General features: G+C 40.1%; 1 protein-coding gene across 19 annotated transcripts in view; it reads right to left on the bottom strand.

The window, feature by feature from the left end:
- LOC123940120 (LIM domain containing preferred translocation partner in lipoma) overlaps positions 1-14,254 on the bottom strand; it is a 660,801-nt gene that overhangs the window by 509,662 nt on the left and 136,885 nt on the right. For 2 of the 19 annotated variants that reach the window (XM_046002573.1, XM_046002571.1), the window contains exon 3: positions 6,193-6,259. The exons of the other annotated variants lie outside the window; for them this stretch is intronic. The gene's annotated coding sequence lies outside the window, so the exon portion shown is untranslated. The remainder of the gene's footprint in view (positions 1-6,192; positions 6,260-14,254) is intronic. 19 annotated transcript variants of the gene reach the window in all.

Below are 14,254 nucleotides of genomic sequence, written 5' to 3' on the forward strand. Positions count from 1 at the left end.
GAATCCATTAAAGAGAATGAAATAATCCAAACAAACTGATCCATTAGACTGCATTAAGACCATGCTTAGCACATAGGGAGCACTCAGCAAGTCATCACCATCACTGTTTTAACTAAGACAGCTCTCACCAAATGAGCTTGCCATATATGGAAAGAAAGCAAAGGCATGGTAACCAGGCTTCCAGAGAACCTCAAGTGTTATATAGAACATAAAGCAAGATAAAGGGAGAAAGAAATGGGGAGCGGAGAGGTGTGCTACTTTAGCTACAGGTTAAGGAAGATCTCTCCAAGGAGATACTTGTACTGACCCTAGAATGAAGAGTCCAAGTCAGCCATTTGCAGAATCAGAAAGTCAAGTGGGAACAAAATTGGCTTACACACAGGACAAAACCCTACCTACTTAGTGAAGTGATTATGGAGTGGGAGATAAGGAAAGCCCACCCCACAGTGCCTCTGTGGGCTATAAGAAGGTCTTCTGAATGTTTCTAGATACCATGGAAGGCAATGTATGGTGGGGGTGAGATGCAATCCAATTAACAACTTTAGAAGATCTCCCCCTGTGGTATAGAGAAGGACAATAAAGGGAAATCATAGAAGTATAGAAACCATTTCAGACACTCTGTTGTCACAGTCAAGGTAGTGGCTGGTGACGGACTGAGCTACTATTCTCCTTCTAGTGCCTTTCCACAGCCCCATGCTTATTACCCTCTGGACCACCTCTGGCAATAAAGGTACTAGAGCAACCAGAAATAGGGAACAGCCCAAAGGCAGAACACACAAGTACTGTCTAAGAATGTGGACGGAAGCCCTATAGCATGGTGGCGAACATGCCCCTGATCCCACAGGTCTGGGTGGGACTCGAGATGCTGTATATCCAGCAAGCTGGGAGGCTTGTTGAGGGTGCCACAAGCCCAGAAACCACACAGTTTAAAACCAGGGTTCTAGGAGAGACTGGAGGCAGGAACCCCAGAGCAGCAGGAAGCAATGAGAGTTCAGCTTAGAAGAATAATAGGCGGAAATAGAAAAGAAGGGGAAAATCCAAGAGTGGTAGCAAAAAAAGATACAATCCAAGACTTGACGACAAATAACCCATGAGCAAAAATAAAGAAGATGGTGGAACTGATCTTGAGCTTTCTTTAATTGCATTATTCACTGTGCAGATAGTTTCCATCTATCTAGTGCAAACCACTTTCACAATGAATACTGCCCCTGGCGACAGTCTATCCCTACGAGAGAGGGCCAAGGAAATGATTGTGGTGACAGATAATAATAAGAACAATAATAACAGCAATCTCTTATTGAGAGCTATTCAGTGCCAAATGCATCACAGCATGCATGATCTCCAGTTCCGACAACCCTATTCCTATCTCACAGATGACAAAAGTGAAACTCAGAGACATTGTGTAGCTCACCCAGAGTCACTCCTGCTTCAGCCAGATTCAAACACAGGAACAAATCGTAAAATCTGTTACCCCGACCTCCATTTTGCCTAACAAGTTGCATCTATGGGAGAATCGGATGCCCATTTGGGGCATCCATCCTCAAAGTCAGGGCTTCCTTGGGCTCGGACTAATCTTCACAACTGTAAGTGGCAAAAGTTGACACATGGACTCTAGGAGCTTAAGAGAGAAGTCAGCAAGTCAAGTGGCTGATCTGTGGCAGAACCGTGACTCATGTCACAGCTTCCTAACACAAACGTAGCTTAAGTGTTTTTATGCTCCTCCTCAGACTCTGCTCTGTACCCCTTCTCCAGGACTCTTCCGTGGCCCCATTCTTCTCTTCTCAGCTTTAATCTACATTGACTTTACAACTGTGTCTGCACAGAGAGGACCTGGCTCTCTACACAGTGATGGTCTGGAGTGAGAAAGAGGCCCTTGTTTGTGAAGATGCATGGGGAACGGGAGTAGATATTGACAAGACATCAGTAGATAAGAAAGATGAGCTGAGACATTTCCCCAGCCCAGGAAGTGGGTACGAAATGAGCCACAAGATCGTCCTTCTAATCACCCACACTGTGCTTTCCCAGGATGATTCACAGGTATGGCTCCACCAACCTGACAGAGCGGACCATCATCAGGAAGATGAAAGGATGTTTTTATGCCTGCTCTCACTTTTTTTTATTTGTTCCTTCTTGAGTAATAACTATTAATTGTGCTATGCGGGCAGTGCAGAGATGAGTCTACCGGGAAGCCGGCACAAATCCATCAAGTGCTTTTAGTCCGAGCTTTTTAGAAGCAATTGCTTACCACATTCTCCCTGTTCTTTTTCTCAAAGCTAGAATTAAAGTGGAATTTACCACAGTTACCCAATACCCTCCTCCTCCTCACCTCCAAAATGAAGACGGAAGATGGCTATTGGTCTATCACCCACAAAATCACAAGACACATGTGAAAAAACCAACTCTTTCAGTGTTTATAAAGCCTAAGGATCGGTCCCTAAAATAGGCACTCCCTTTCCATCAATGCAAGACCACCCCGGGAAGCAGATATTGTCCAATTTGGACAGATGAAGAAATTAAGACTCAGAGATGATGTGTTATTTGTCTAGAATCCAACAAGCAGTCAGAAAGTAAATAAAGGCCTTCTCACTCCAAGGCCAATCCTTTCTGAACTCATTACAGCTGTCCTGTACACATCTCCAAGAGAACCTGGATCTTCCATGCTGTTCTGCAGAAGAATCAAAGCTTCAAATGTTTCTTAGAAATAAGGCTGTAACCAAAAGTGCTCTTTCAAGGGGCCTTTTGTAGAAGTCATGAGCAACAAAGCCATCGCAGACTCTAGAAAGCTTGCCTCTGACCAAGGTGACATGGTCTTGACTACAGCTGGATTCAGGAATCAGTTAGAATCGTGCGTAACGTGGAATCATAGAAGCTCTTGATTTCCCAGCACAGGGTTCTAGCCAAATAACATCCAGCAAAGACTGTCCCCTCACCCAGCTCCAGGGCTTGCCCAAAGAAGAACAAATCAGGGGGAGTACCTAAAATGAGGACTGAGGGCCTGTAAGTCCTGGGTTCACACAGGCTCTGGCTCATTGTGAAGTAAAATAAAATTTTTTAAAAAGTGAAAAGTTAATATAGGCCAAGCTTAAACTCATCTCTCATTATTATTCCCATGCCCTCTACTGTAGCGGTAGATGTTAGAAAGGATCAAACAGGAGAGATAACAAGAAGAATCCAATCTTCAGGGCCTTAGATATACTGTCTGAACAAGGCGAGGATTACTATGTGTAAGCAGCATCTTTTTCTGTTTCCCCTTTCCCACAGGGGTGATGAGGTTAAGCATCTTGAAAAGATTCTTTATCATAAGCAGAGCTGACAGGGACACCTGATGAGAATGGTAATCAAATCAAGAAGTAAATAAACACTTGGATCAATGTTCTTTAATTTTGGTGGCTAACTTAAGAAAAAGGGTTAGAAAGGTAGCTATTTCTCTCTTCCAACCATAAATACAGGGTAGTTTCTTAAGGTTTACTTTTTTAAAAGTTATTTTGTATCTCAATAGATGCCAGCTAACCAGCTTCATGTGCTAGTTAATGTGTGGTTTGGGGGGAAAGGATGGTAGAAAGAAAAAAGGACACAATCCCTATTTTCAAAGAGCTCGAAGTCTGGTACCTAAGGCCAAGCACAAAATGTTGTGATTTTTTTTTTTTTTAAGTCAGCAAGTTATGTTCTCAATTATGAAAATACCAAATGTCAGATTCTTCTCCAGTCCAAGCAATAATGTAAAATGAGCCAATTCTTCTGGATCAGATTTTTTTTAATGAAAATTATGACTGTTGAAGTTTTTCCTTTTAATGCCAACATTATTAGAACTCAGAGAAGAACACAAGGTCAATTTACTGTGTTCCGTATTCTTCCCAGGCTCAAACCACCATCCAATAGAAACATAATGTGAGCCACATACACAATTTTAAATGTTCTAGTAGGAACAGAAAATATATTAAAATAAAGTAAAATGAATAGAAAAAGATATACTTCACAAATGCATACAGAATATTATTCTTTTAACAGGTGGCACTAACCACAATTCAAGTGCTCAGTGGTTACGCGTGGCTACGAGCCATCACATGGGATAACACATCCCCAGCCTCTCCTCAACTTGTACCTCCCAGTAACTGAACAAAGTGAAATGGTTCGGGGAGACAGACAAGTTTTACAACAGACATCAAGACACGTAGATGCCCACAGGCAGAGCCAATCCACCCAGTATTGCCAATTATGTCTCTCAATCTTAAATCTCACGATCAAGAGACTGCAGGACACTGCTAGCAAATGGCCCCACCCTGAATGTTTAGATGAAGAGAACCAAACAAGACCAGGATCACTACCAACAAAATGGCAGCTTAGCCACTCTACCCACTGGGATGCTGGTTTTGGTCCGTGGATATGGAAGATTCTATTCCCTCGTCAAATGACGAAGAGCTCTCCCTCCATCATTCTCCGTACTTCCTTCATACAGGAAGAGGACTACTTCTATCTGACCAGTAAATGGCTGGCATCCACAACACCATAATAATCAAAGGAAGGATCATCTCTAGAAGTCAGTAGGAAAGATAGACAAGGTCAATCTCTCACTTCTACCTCCTTTCCTTAGTGTTCTCCTTTCTGCTGGAGATCTGATTGCTAAAGCAGGTCCAGATCCCTGTACAGTTCCCTGGGTAAGAATACACAAAGCCAGCATTGTAGCTCAGGTCTTCCCTCAGGCAGGCCCCCGGGGTTAAGACAGAAGGACAGATTGGCAAACCCGAACACAGGCTTCGGGTCCACACCATGTTCCCTAATTGAGCTGTGGGAGCTGCCTGCCTTGAGAGCGTTGGCCCTCCATTGCAATGAAGCTAGTGGCTTGAAGACCAGTCAGCAACTGTCACCACTAATTTGCAAAAATGTTGGAATGCTAATAGTCTCAGACAAATGGTCGTTAGTTAAGACCTAACAAAACAAAACTGATCACCAGCAAGGTGAACATCTCTGTAATAGGTCATCTCAGGTTTATATCATGTACTTCCTGATATGAATCCCTAGGAAGGGCATTTTGCCTGGATGGTGGTCTTGATGTAGTGAAAAGAAGGGCCATCTGTACCCCAATGGCCAGCAGCAATGGCCGCAATCACCAAACTGTGGAAAGAACCAAGACACCCTTCAACAGACAAATGGATAAGAAAGATGTGGTCCATATATACTATGAAGTATTATGCCTACATCAGAAAGGATGAATACCCAACTTTTGTATCAACATGGATGGGACTGGAGGAGATTATGCTGAGTGAAATAAGTCAATCAGAGAGAGTCAATTATCATATGGTTTCACTTTCTTATGTAGCATAAGGAATAACAAGGAGGACATGGGGAGATGGAGAGGAGAGGTGAGTTAACTGAAATTGGACAGGGAGTCGAACCATGAGAGACTGTGGACTCTGAGAATCAAACTGAGGGTTTTGGAGGGGAGAGGGGGTAGGGGGTTGGGTGAGCCTGGTGGTGCGTATTACGGAGGGCACGCATTGCATGGAGCACTGGGTGTGGTACATAAACAATGAATTCTGGAACACTGAAAAGAAATTTTTAAAAATTGGAATGATAATTTTGAGTCTATGTTTTTCACTTAAATTTATTATGAACACTTTTTGCATGCAATCAAATATTCGTCAAAAACCTAATTTTAATAACTGCATTATATGTAAATGCATAAAATATTTATGTATATTTACATGTTTATGTTATATTACACATAATATATAAATAGCAGTTCTTCCTGTTTGGGAAAAAAAAAAAGAATCCACAACCTTAGTCTAATCATGAGAAAACATCAGATAAACTCAAACTGGGGAACATTCTGCAAAATACCTGACAGTACACTTAGAAAGTATCAAGGTCATAAAAAACAAGGAAAGGTTGAGTAAGTTACAGACGGAAATGGACTAAACTGACACAATGAATAAATGCAGAGTAGTATCCTAACAGGGACACCAAGGAAGAGACAAAAAGCATTAATGGAGAAACGGAGAAATTCTAATGCAACTACAGTTTAATTAACTGCGTTGTACTAACGATAATCTCTTAGCTTTGACAGATGTATTTGGTTATGTAAGATATTACTATTAGAGGAAGCTAGGTGAAGGCATACAGGGTCTCTGTTACCAGTTACTATCGCTAGTTACTATTTTTGTAACTCACCAACAGCAACATGGTAAACATTACCTGTGATGAATACCCCAAGGCTGTTTCCAGCCAAACCAAAAGTCCGTCAGGAAAAAAGCTGACAACGCTGAAAAACAACAAGAAAAGACATTACATAAAATGGTTTCCTGCTTTGTATTGTTCTTGTAATAAATTAAAAAGTATTTCAAATGCATTTGATTAGTTAAAAGGCTCACTGGAAGCTAGGAATTAGCTCAATTAAAGACTTTTTTTTTAAATTATAAATAAAGGAATAGAATGACAAAGGCCAATTTTGCCAAAAAAGAAATTGTAGTTGAAAATTTTGTGTTTTTGCTAATTTTTAAAAATTTTATTTTATATTTGGACCAGCAATAGATAGAGAATCATCTCCCCAAATCATGGTTGAAGGTTTCAGATATTACATTGGCTCTATTTTACTGAAAGAAAAAAAAAAAAAGGCATTCTCCATCTGTGCAAAGAAGGAAAAAAGCTCAGCCAACACGTTCACTGGGTTTTCAGAGATTCACTGTGTCCAGACCTTTTAGTTCCCATCCCAAGTGTCAGAGAAACTATATAACCTATCCTGGGAAAAGTTCTTTTCAAAAAAATCAGGATAACTTTTTTCTTCCCAAATGTCTCTCTCAAAAGTCAGTTTTTCTTCAACTCAGTTTGCTTGATCCAGCAAACCAAACAAAGATCAAAGAATAAGAAAATTAAATTCTACCATCTTGCATAGATAGATATGTGGGTGGGTAGGTGGTTGGATGGGTGGGTGGATGGATGGATAGACAGATGACAGATAGACAGATATGGATAGAGAGATAGACAAGAATAAAAGCTGAAGTTATCCGAGCCCAGTTTACAAGCTAGTCCTCTGCTAAAGGAAAAGGACTTCCAAAACCATTTTATTCCTTCTGAGCCCTCAACACTATAAAACAAACATCAACATACGCACCAAGTATTTTTTCTTATCCTACATGAGAAAAATGTCTGCCCTTCAACAAAGGTGTTGAGTGTTACAGAAACCAAGTCATGGAGATCAACACTTTTTGGATGAGGAAACAGTGCACCAGAAAGAGAAACAGAAATATCCAACTCAGGTATTTCCTATAAGAATCCCTCTTGAACATTCCTTCAGACATTGACTTTACATTAAAAATTGGGACCAAAAACAATTAAAAAAAAAAAAGGCAAGTAGTGGGAACCAAGTACCATGCTAAATAAAAGTGCAGAGACAAAGAATACCAGGCTCTTCTTGGCCCTAAGGAGCTTTGGAAGCGCCTCCCTCCTCCTTAGAGGGCCTCCGATTGGCTTTCTCAAGATACGGTTCTTCTGTGAGGACCTGGGTTTTCCTGCAGCCTCTGTATCTGCACCCTCCTGACCCCCTACACTCCAGGTACACAGGGCCCTAAGCCAGTGTCAGCATTTTTCCGATGCCTCTTATCACCACTAGGCCAATGGCTGCATTGTCACACAACCAGACTCTAGCTTCCTGCTCCCCCTCCTCTAATTTCTGCTCTTACTTCCCCAATGAGATTCCCAGTTCCCGGGATCCTCCCTTTTTCCCTGTGTGCCATCCCCTCCTGGCATAATTTTTCCCCGGTTCAAGGTAGAGGCCATATAAAATAACATTTCAGGCATGATTCTGGTCCTTTTCAGAATTACCTTCCCAGTCCTCACACCTACACAGTTTGATTGTAGTATATGACATAAAACCCCAAGAAGCTAAGATACCAACACTGCAAAAGATCTTCAGTAACAACGCTCTCAATTTAAAGGGCAGAGTTAATTAAGCATTTTCCTACTCGGTCCCTTATTCCACTCCCAGGACTCTAGTAAATTAGACACAACAGAATCAGATGTCCATCTGATTGTCCATTCAGGGCTCACAGGAAATTTGGGCATTGCTGTAATCTGAATCCAAATACCCTCACATCTAGCACAGGATGCTTTCCATCACCCCATGCACCCGAGGCTCCAGGATCCCAGGCACGAAAAATGACACGCCACTAATGGTGAGGACCAGTCTTTACCCTACACCAGAATTAAACTAGTATTTGTACTTGACTTAGAAAGGGGGAAATAAAAAATTAAAAAAAAAAAAAAACTAAAAAAAGTTATCCAACTGATTCTGGTAGAGACGATTAGCAGAAATATCTTGCAAAGAACGTGGGTGTCCTGGAAGACTCATCGCCGTCATCATTATAATTTCTAATCATGCTGTGTGGGCAGGTGTCCGTGTAGCAGAAACACCATTGGCACCCAGATTAGCAGTTTCATCGGGAGACTAGAAACTAAGTCTGCAATTCTTAGACCTCAAAGTCTGAATCACAGCTTTCCCCTCGGGGATCAGCAAATATGCAGTCTGTGCCTTAGCAAGGACTGTTGGGCCTGCCACGGGAGGTAATCAAACACCAGGTCCATCCAAAAACACACAGCAAAGCAAGGTACGGGAAGCTTCCCGTGAGCCTGGAAATACCACAAGATTCAGACACAGAAGGCCGGAGTTGTAGTCCCACATGATGGCTCTAATTCACTGAGTAACTTTGAATGAATCATTTGCCTTCTTTGCATTTTTTGTTTTCGTTCTCATCTGAAAATTGAGAGTTTTTGAACTATTGGTTTTCAAATGAGACATGGGATAAGATCAGGAGGGAAGGCAGCCAGGAGCAGGGTGCTGGGCTTTCCCTCGCTCTGTGCCCTCCCCGCCAACAGCAGCACATCTGTTTTCATCATTCTCCATCTACAGTAGGGCCCCTCTGTAAGACTTAGCTTCAACAAAGGGGCCAGACCCACAAAACTCATGGGCACGAGATCTGCTAACCCGTCAGCTCTTAACATTCTGATTCTACTCAGATATGTTTTCTCCCAGGCTAATCTTGACAGAGATCTTTTTACCTAGTTTTACTTGACTGGGGGAAATTGCATTGGTAGACTTTAAAGACATTAATAACATACTCCAAAAATGTAATATGAAGCATGTCAATATTTTCTTATGCCTCCACATGAGCAGATACCTAGAGAGAATGGCCAAAGACAGCAGAGGAGAAGTAGAGCCACAGAAGGGAACCCACCACAAATCCTATAATTATTGCCCAGGGATTTATTTATTCCTACAAAAATACTGCTTAAGCACCTGCTACATGATAGGCATTACGGTAGTCTCAAAGCGAACAGGCAGACACGGTTCCTGTCCCCATGAGGCTTATTCTGACTGGATCTGGCATTTTTTTATTTACATTAATAAAAAAGTAGAAATGAAAACAGATGAATTAAGAGTCAAACTCAAATAATTAGAAAAATAACAAAATAAACCTGGGCAAAGCAGAAGAAAACATATTGAAAGAGAAAATTAAGAATGGTACAGCCAATAAAAAAGGACTGTTTTCTTAATAAATAATAAACAAACCTGTGTTAAATTAACCAAAAGAGGGAATAGAGAAATAAAGCACAAAACCACAAAACTTTCAGTAATAATGCACTAAACACAAGTAATAAACACAAAGAAAATGAAAATGATTATAAGAAATTATTGAACTCCATGCAAATCATGAAATAGGTGACTTTCCTAAAATACAATTAACAAAAGTAACCACAGAAGAGATATAAAAGCAAATTAGTTGAATTAGTACAGGAGAAATATAAAAAGAGGAAACACCTCCACCCCTCCAAAAAAGGCACCAGGTCAAGGCAGTTTCACAGGGGAATTCTTTCACATATTTAAGGAACAGATCATGTAAGTGGTATTCAAAAATTTCAAAAAGAAACAAAGGAAAAGGAAGGCCTCCAGATTATTTTATGGTGATTTAAGCATAACTTTTATAGTGGAATCTGGCAATGCATATATACACATGTATCCACCCACACAATTTTCAAATAATCTCACTGAGGAAAGCTGATGCAAAAATTGTTAATAAGTTACTAACCTCTACATTCCAACAACACTAAAAATATAAAACACAAACTAAGAGTAAGTGGATATTATTCCAGGAACACTAGCATGATTTCATGTTTGAAAATGTATTTATATATTTCACCAAATTACAGAAGAAAAGATAAAAATCTAAGACATTTTCTCAGCAAACAGAAAAGGAGACAATGCATAATTTCCATAGTTTACAGAAAAGTATCAAACATTTAACAACCCGTCTCCATTTTAAAAATAAAAGAACACTGTCAAAAGAGGGGTGGATACTTTTCTAACACAGTATATTTCTCAAGCCAAAGCCAAAATTACAATTAATATGGAATATTGTAAGTACAGGCATACCTATTAAAGTCAGGAAAAAGAGAAAGACATTCAATCTAACATTGCTATTTAATATTTACTTTTCTCGAGGGAGTAGATAATACAGTTAATAACATCTGTAAGAGTTACAAAAACTAGAAAGAAAAAGGTAAATTACAGTTATTGTCAGATTATATGATTTCTGACCTAGAAACTAAGAAATTCACCTAAAACTTATTGAAATAATGGAAAATTCAGGAAAGGGGTCAGCAGAAAATCGATATACCGATATCAAGAGGCTACATACACACATGTACAATTAGATGATATAACAATTCCATTAGCTAGAGAAAGCAAAAAATACCCAGGAAAATAAACTTACAAGAAATATGCGTGTCTCCATGAGGGCAACTTTAAATGCTCCTGGTAACATACAACAAGACTTCAATAAACAGAAAGGCATTATGTTCGAGGAAAAAGAAATAACATATTTACAACACAAAATGTAAATGATTAAGTTTAGAGCAATCCCTATGAAAAACTCAACAGGACATTATTTTCAGAACTGCACAAGTCCATTCTAAAGTTCATGGGGGAAAAAAGTACTAAAAGACAGAAAAATTTAGAAAAAGAGGAACTAATGAGATTGGAGTAGCCTCATCAGGTAACAAAACACACTATACAAGGGCAGTAACTGAAAGCATGAAAATGGTGCATTCAGTGACACAGGAATGGAACAAGAGGTCCCCAAAATGATAGAAATTCCTAAGTATTAAATATTTAAGTAATTAAGGATCAAGAAATTTAATATATAATAAAGGTGGCTTTTGAAATCAATGTGGAAAAGATGGACTATTCAATAAATAGTATTTGGACAGGTGGATCCAGAAAATATCAAAGTGCAGGGCACCTGGGTGGCTCAGTGGGTTAAGCGTCCAACTCTTGATTTCAGCTCAGGCCACGATCTCAGGGTCAATGAGATCGAGCCCCTGCATCAGGTTCCACACTAAGCATGGAGCCTGCTGGGGATTCTCTCCCTCTCCCTCTGCCCCTCCTGCTCATACTCTCTCTCTCAGATAAATAATATCTTAAAAAAAAAAAAAAAGATCCCTACCTTACATCTTTTGCCAAAATATAATTTCAGTGAACCAGTGATGAGAGACTGAGCTAGAGAAAAAACGAGACAGAGGGCAAAAGAAAAAACAGCCAAATGAAAACCAAATAAATTGGTAGATATTTTTTTTTTTAATAACCAAAGGGGAGAATGCATTTCTAAGTGTTACACAAAACCCAAAACTATAAACCAAAAGAATGAATAGAGTATATAATCTTTTTAAAAGTTTATATGCAAGTTTAAAAAAGACAAGTGCAAACTGATGGGGTTTTATCACACACTAAAGACTAATTTTTTTAGCTGAAAAAATGAGCAGAAGTCCAACAATCCAATAGAAATGGAGGCAAAAGAGAACTCACAAAAACAAAAACCAAATGGTTCTATCCTATTTAAAATGGTGTTAAAAGCCACTAATGGCAATAGAAATGCTCATTAAAACTACAAGATACCAGACATAAGATACTGATACAGAAATGATTATCTACTTTATGATTATATGAGAAAAGCAAGAGCCAGAATAACATGTACAGTGTGTTCCCCTTTGTCTAAATATTCTATTAGCATGGAAATATAAAGGAATGTAAATACATTATATGTTTCTTTAGATCCAGTTTATTTCCAGAAGGAGATAAAAGGAACAGTGTTGGCCTCTGGGTAAGAAAAGTAGAGAGAATGAGACCCTGATAGGAGAAAAACGTATTTTTCATTATACCTCTGTTTTGTGACTTTTTAATCTTGCACTGTATTTTTGTGTTGCTTATTCTGTTATTTTTTTAGTTTTCTTTAAAGAAAGACTGGACAACAATGTACCAATGAGAACACTGAATACAGGGCAAGAGATTCAGCCAGACAGAGGGTCTGGAAACTTCCAGCTCTGCAATGTACTATGGCCTATCAGAGCGAGGATGACAAAGGGGCTGAGGTTTGAGGCCTAATGCAGCTATATAAGGGCCTTGACTTTGGGGAAATTCTTTATTCTTATAGCATCTCAGTTTCCACAGTTGTAAAACAGAAAGCTAAAATTTACACCTCAACAACTTTCTGTCAAAATTAAGCATGATAACATATACCAAGCACCTAATCCAAGGCCTGACAGAACATATGTTCAAAATAATAATAACTCTAGTGTTGTTTTGCTCAACCACATACATTAAACCCAGTAGCCACCCTACCCCCGCCAGCCTCTGCTTCCCATCTCATCGCCATAACACTCCGAGTCCCCATGAAGCAAGAGCTTGAATAAATAATGGCCAAGCCTAAACATCAGTCAGGAGAATAACAAGAAAACATGTATGTCAATTCCCACACTTCACTGAGGAATGAGCAGAGGATAGCTGTAGTTAGGGAACTGGGGAAACAAATGAAAACTCCATCTATTGACCTCTATTATACAGACTTTCCACCACAAAATTTCACACGCTGGCAAGGAATGGGCCTCTTTCCCTCAAGGCCAATGGCCCGTTGTTTTTCAGGGTCACCTTGTTTCCCCTCCAAGAGCTCCATGTTCACTCCGAGGGCCGTAGAGCACACCCTCCATCAGGCAGCCCAGCCTCACTCCCTCGTGAGCGTGGAGAGTTCCAGTGCCCACAAGGCCTCCTCTTCATTCTCACACACATCAGAGGACAAAATCACCCTGCTGTGTAACAAAAAGCCAACTTTGTCAGTCTTCTAGAAGAGGAGGGGAGAGGAAAAAAAAAAAAAAAAAACTTGAAGTACTTGATCATGACAGAAGGAAATGGGGACCTTCTTTCTAGAACCCAATGACTTCACAATGGATGGAGACCGTGCATCCTGAAAGCACCAGGTTTTCTTCGTGGTGATGGTGGCGCTGAGGTTTTTGTGTGTTTATTTTGCTTTATTTTTCTGTCTTTCTGTGTTTGGTCTTTGAGAAAGATTCTATTATGGTGGCTATCAATTCTCATTTAAAGAAATAGGGACAATGGTATTAATAATGAAACAAAAGTACTTTTTACTCTCTGTGGTCTGCAAGTAGTTTCACATTTCACTCCGACAGAACTCCGTGTTTTACTAATGTGAAAGTGTGTGGTTTTGGCAATAGCAAAGTTCTTCTAATATTCAACTTTCTGTTGTTTCTTACTTGCCATTTACAGTAAACGAATCCCGGCTTTTTCCCCTTTGTCAAAATCATTCTGACATCTTTAAGACAACCGGGCCACCTCGAACACGGTACTTTTCATGAATACCCCAAAGGTATGAGACTGTTTAGATCCAGTTTTCTGCCTTAAACAATCCCCGGCATGAAACCAAAATGCTCAAAGTTTGTCTTTGGACATTCTGAAGAATGTCCTGGAGACTGTTCTGGAGAAGCACAGAAGAAAGCCCAGTCCTGCCTTTGTTTGTTTCCCCTTTCCCCCAGAGTTCCCTCAATCTTCATTTTGGGCTAAACTGGAACAGAGAAATCAGGGCAGGTCAGTCAGGAGAAAAGCCACCACTGCCATGGTTTCCTTCATCATCATCCTTATATTGGTAACTTACTCTGGAACTTCCCAAGAAGCCCCTTCACAGGTTCTTAACCATCCCATCAAGCCTGGTAAATAGGGAATGCCAAAGTTACTCTCCTCCACCACATCTAGAAGAAACTTAGGCTCAATAAAGGCAAGCGAGTGGCCCAGGAGCCTCCTGCAATAAGTAGCGAGATCAGGTCCTCCATCTGTTTTCTTGTTCTAGAGCAAGGGCTCTTCCCACTGCCTATGCTGAAGAGAACTGCCTGGAGTTCCCCTCAACACTACATCACTGAC

Source organism: Meles meles, chromosome 4 (genome assembly GCF_922984935.1).
Source record: "Meles meles chromosome 4, mMelMel3.1 paternal haplotype, whole genome shotgun sequence".
In the NCBI taxonomy this organism is placed as follows: Eukaryota; Metazoa; Chordata; class Mammalia; order Carnivora; family Mustelidae; genus Meles; species Meles meles.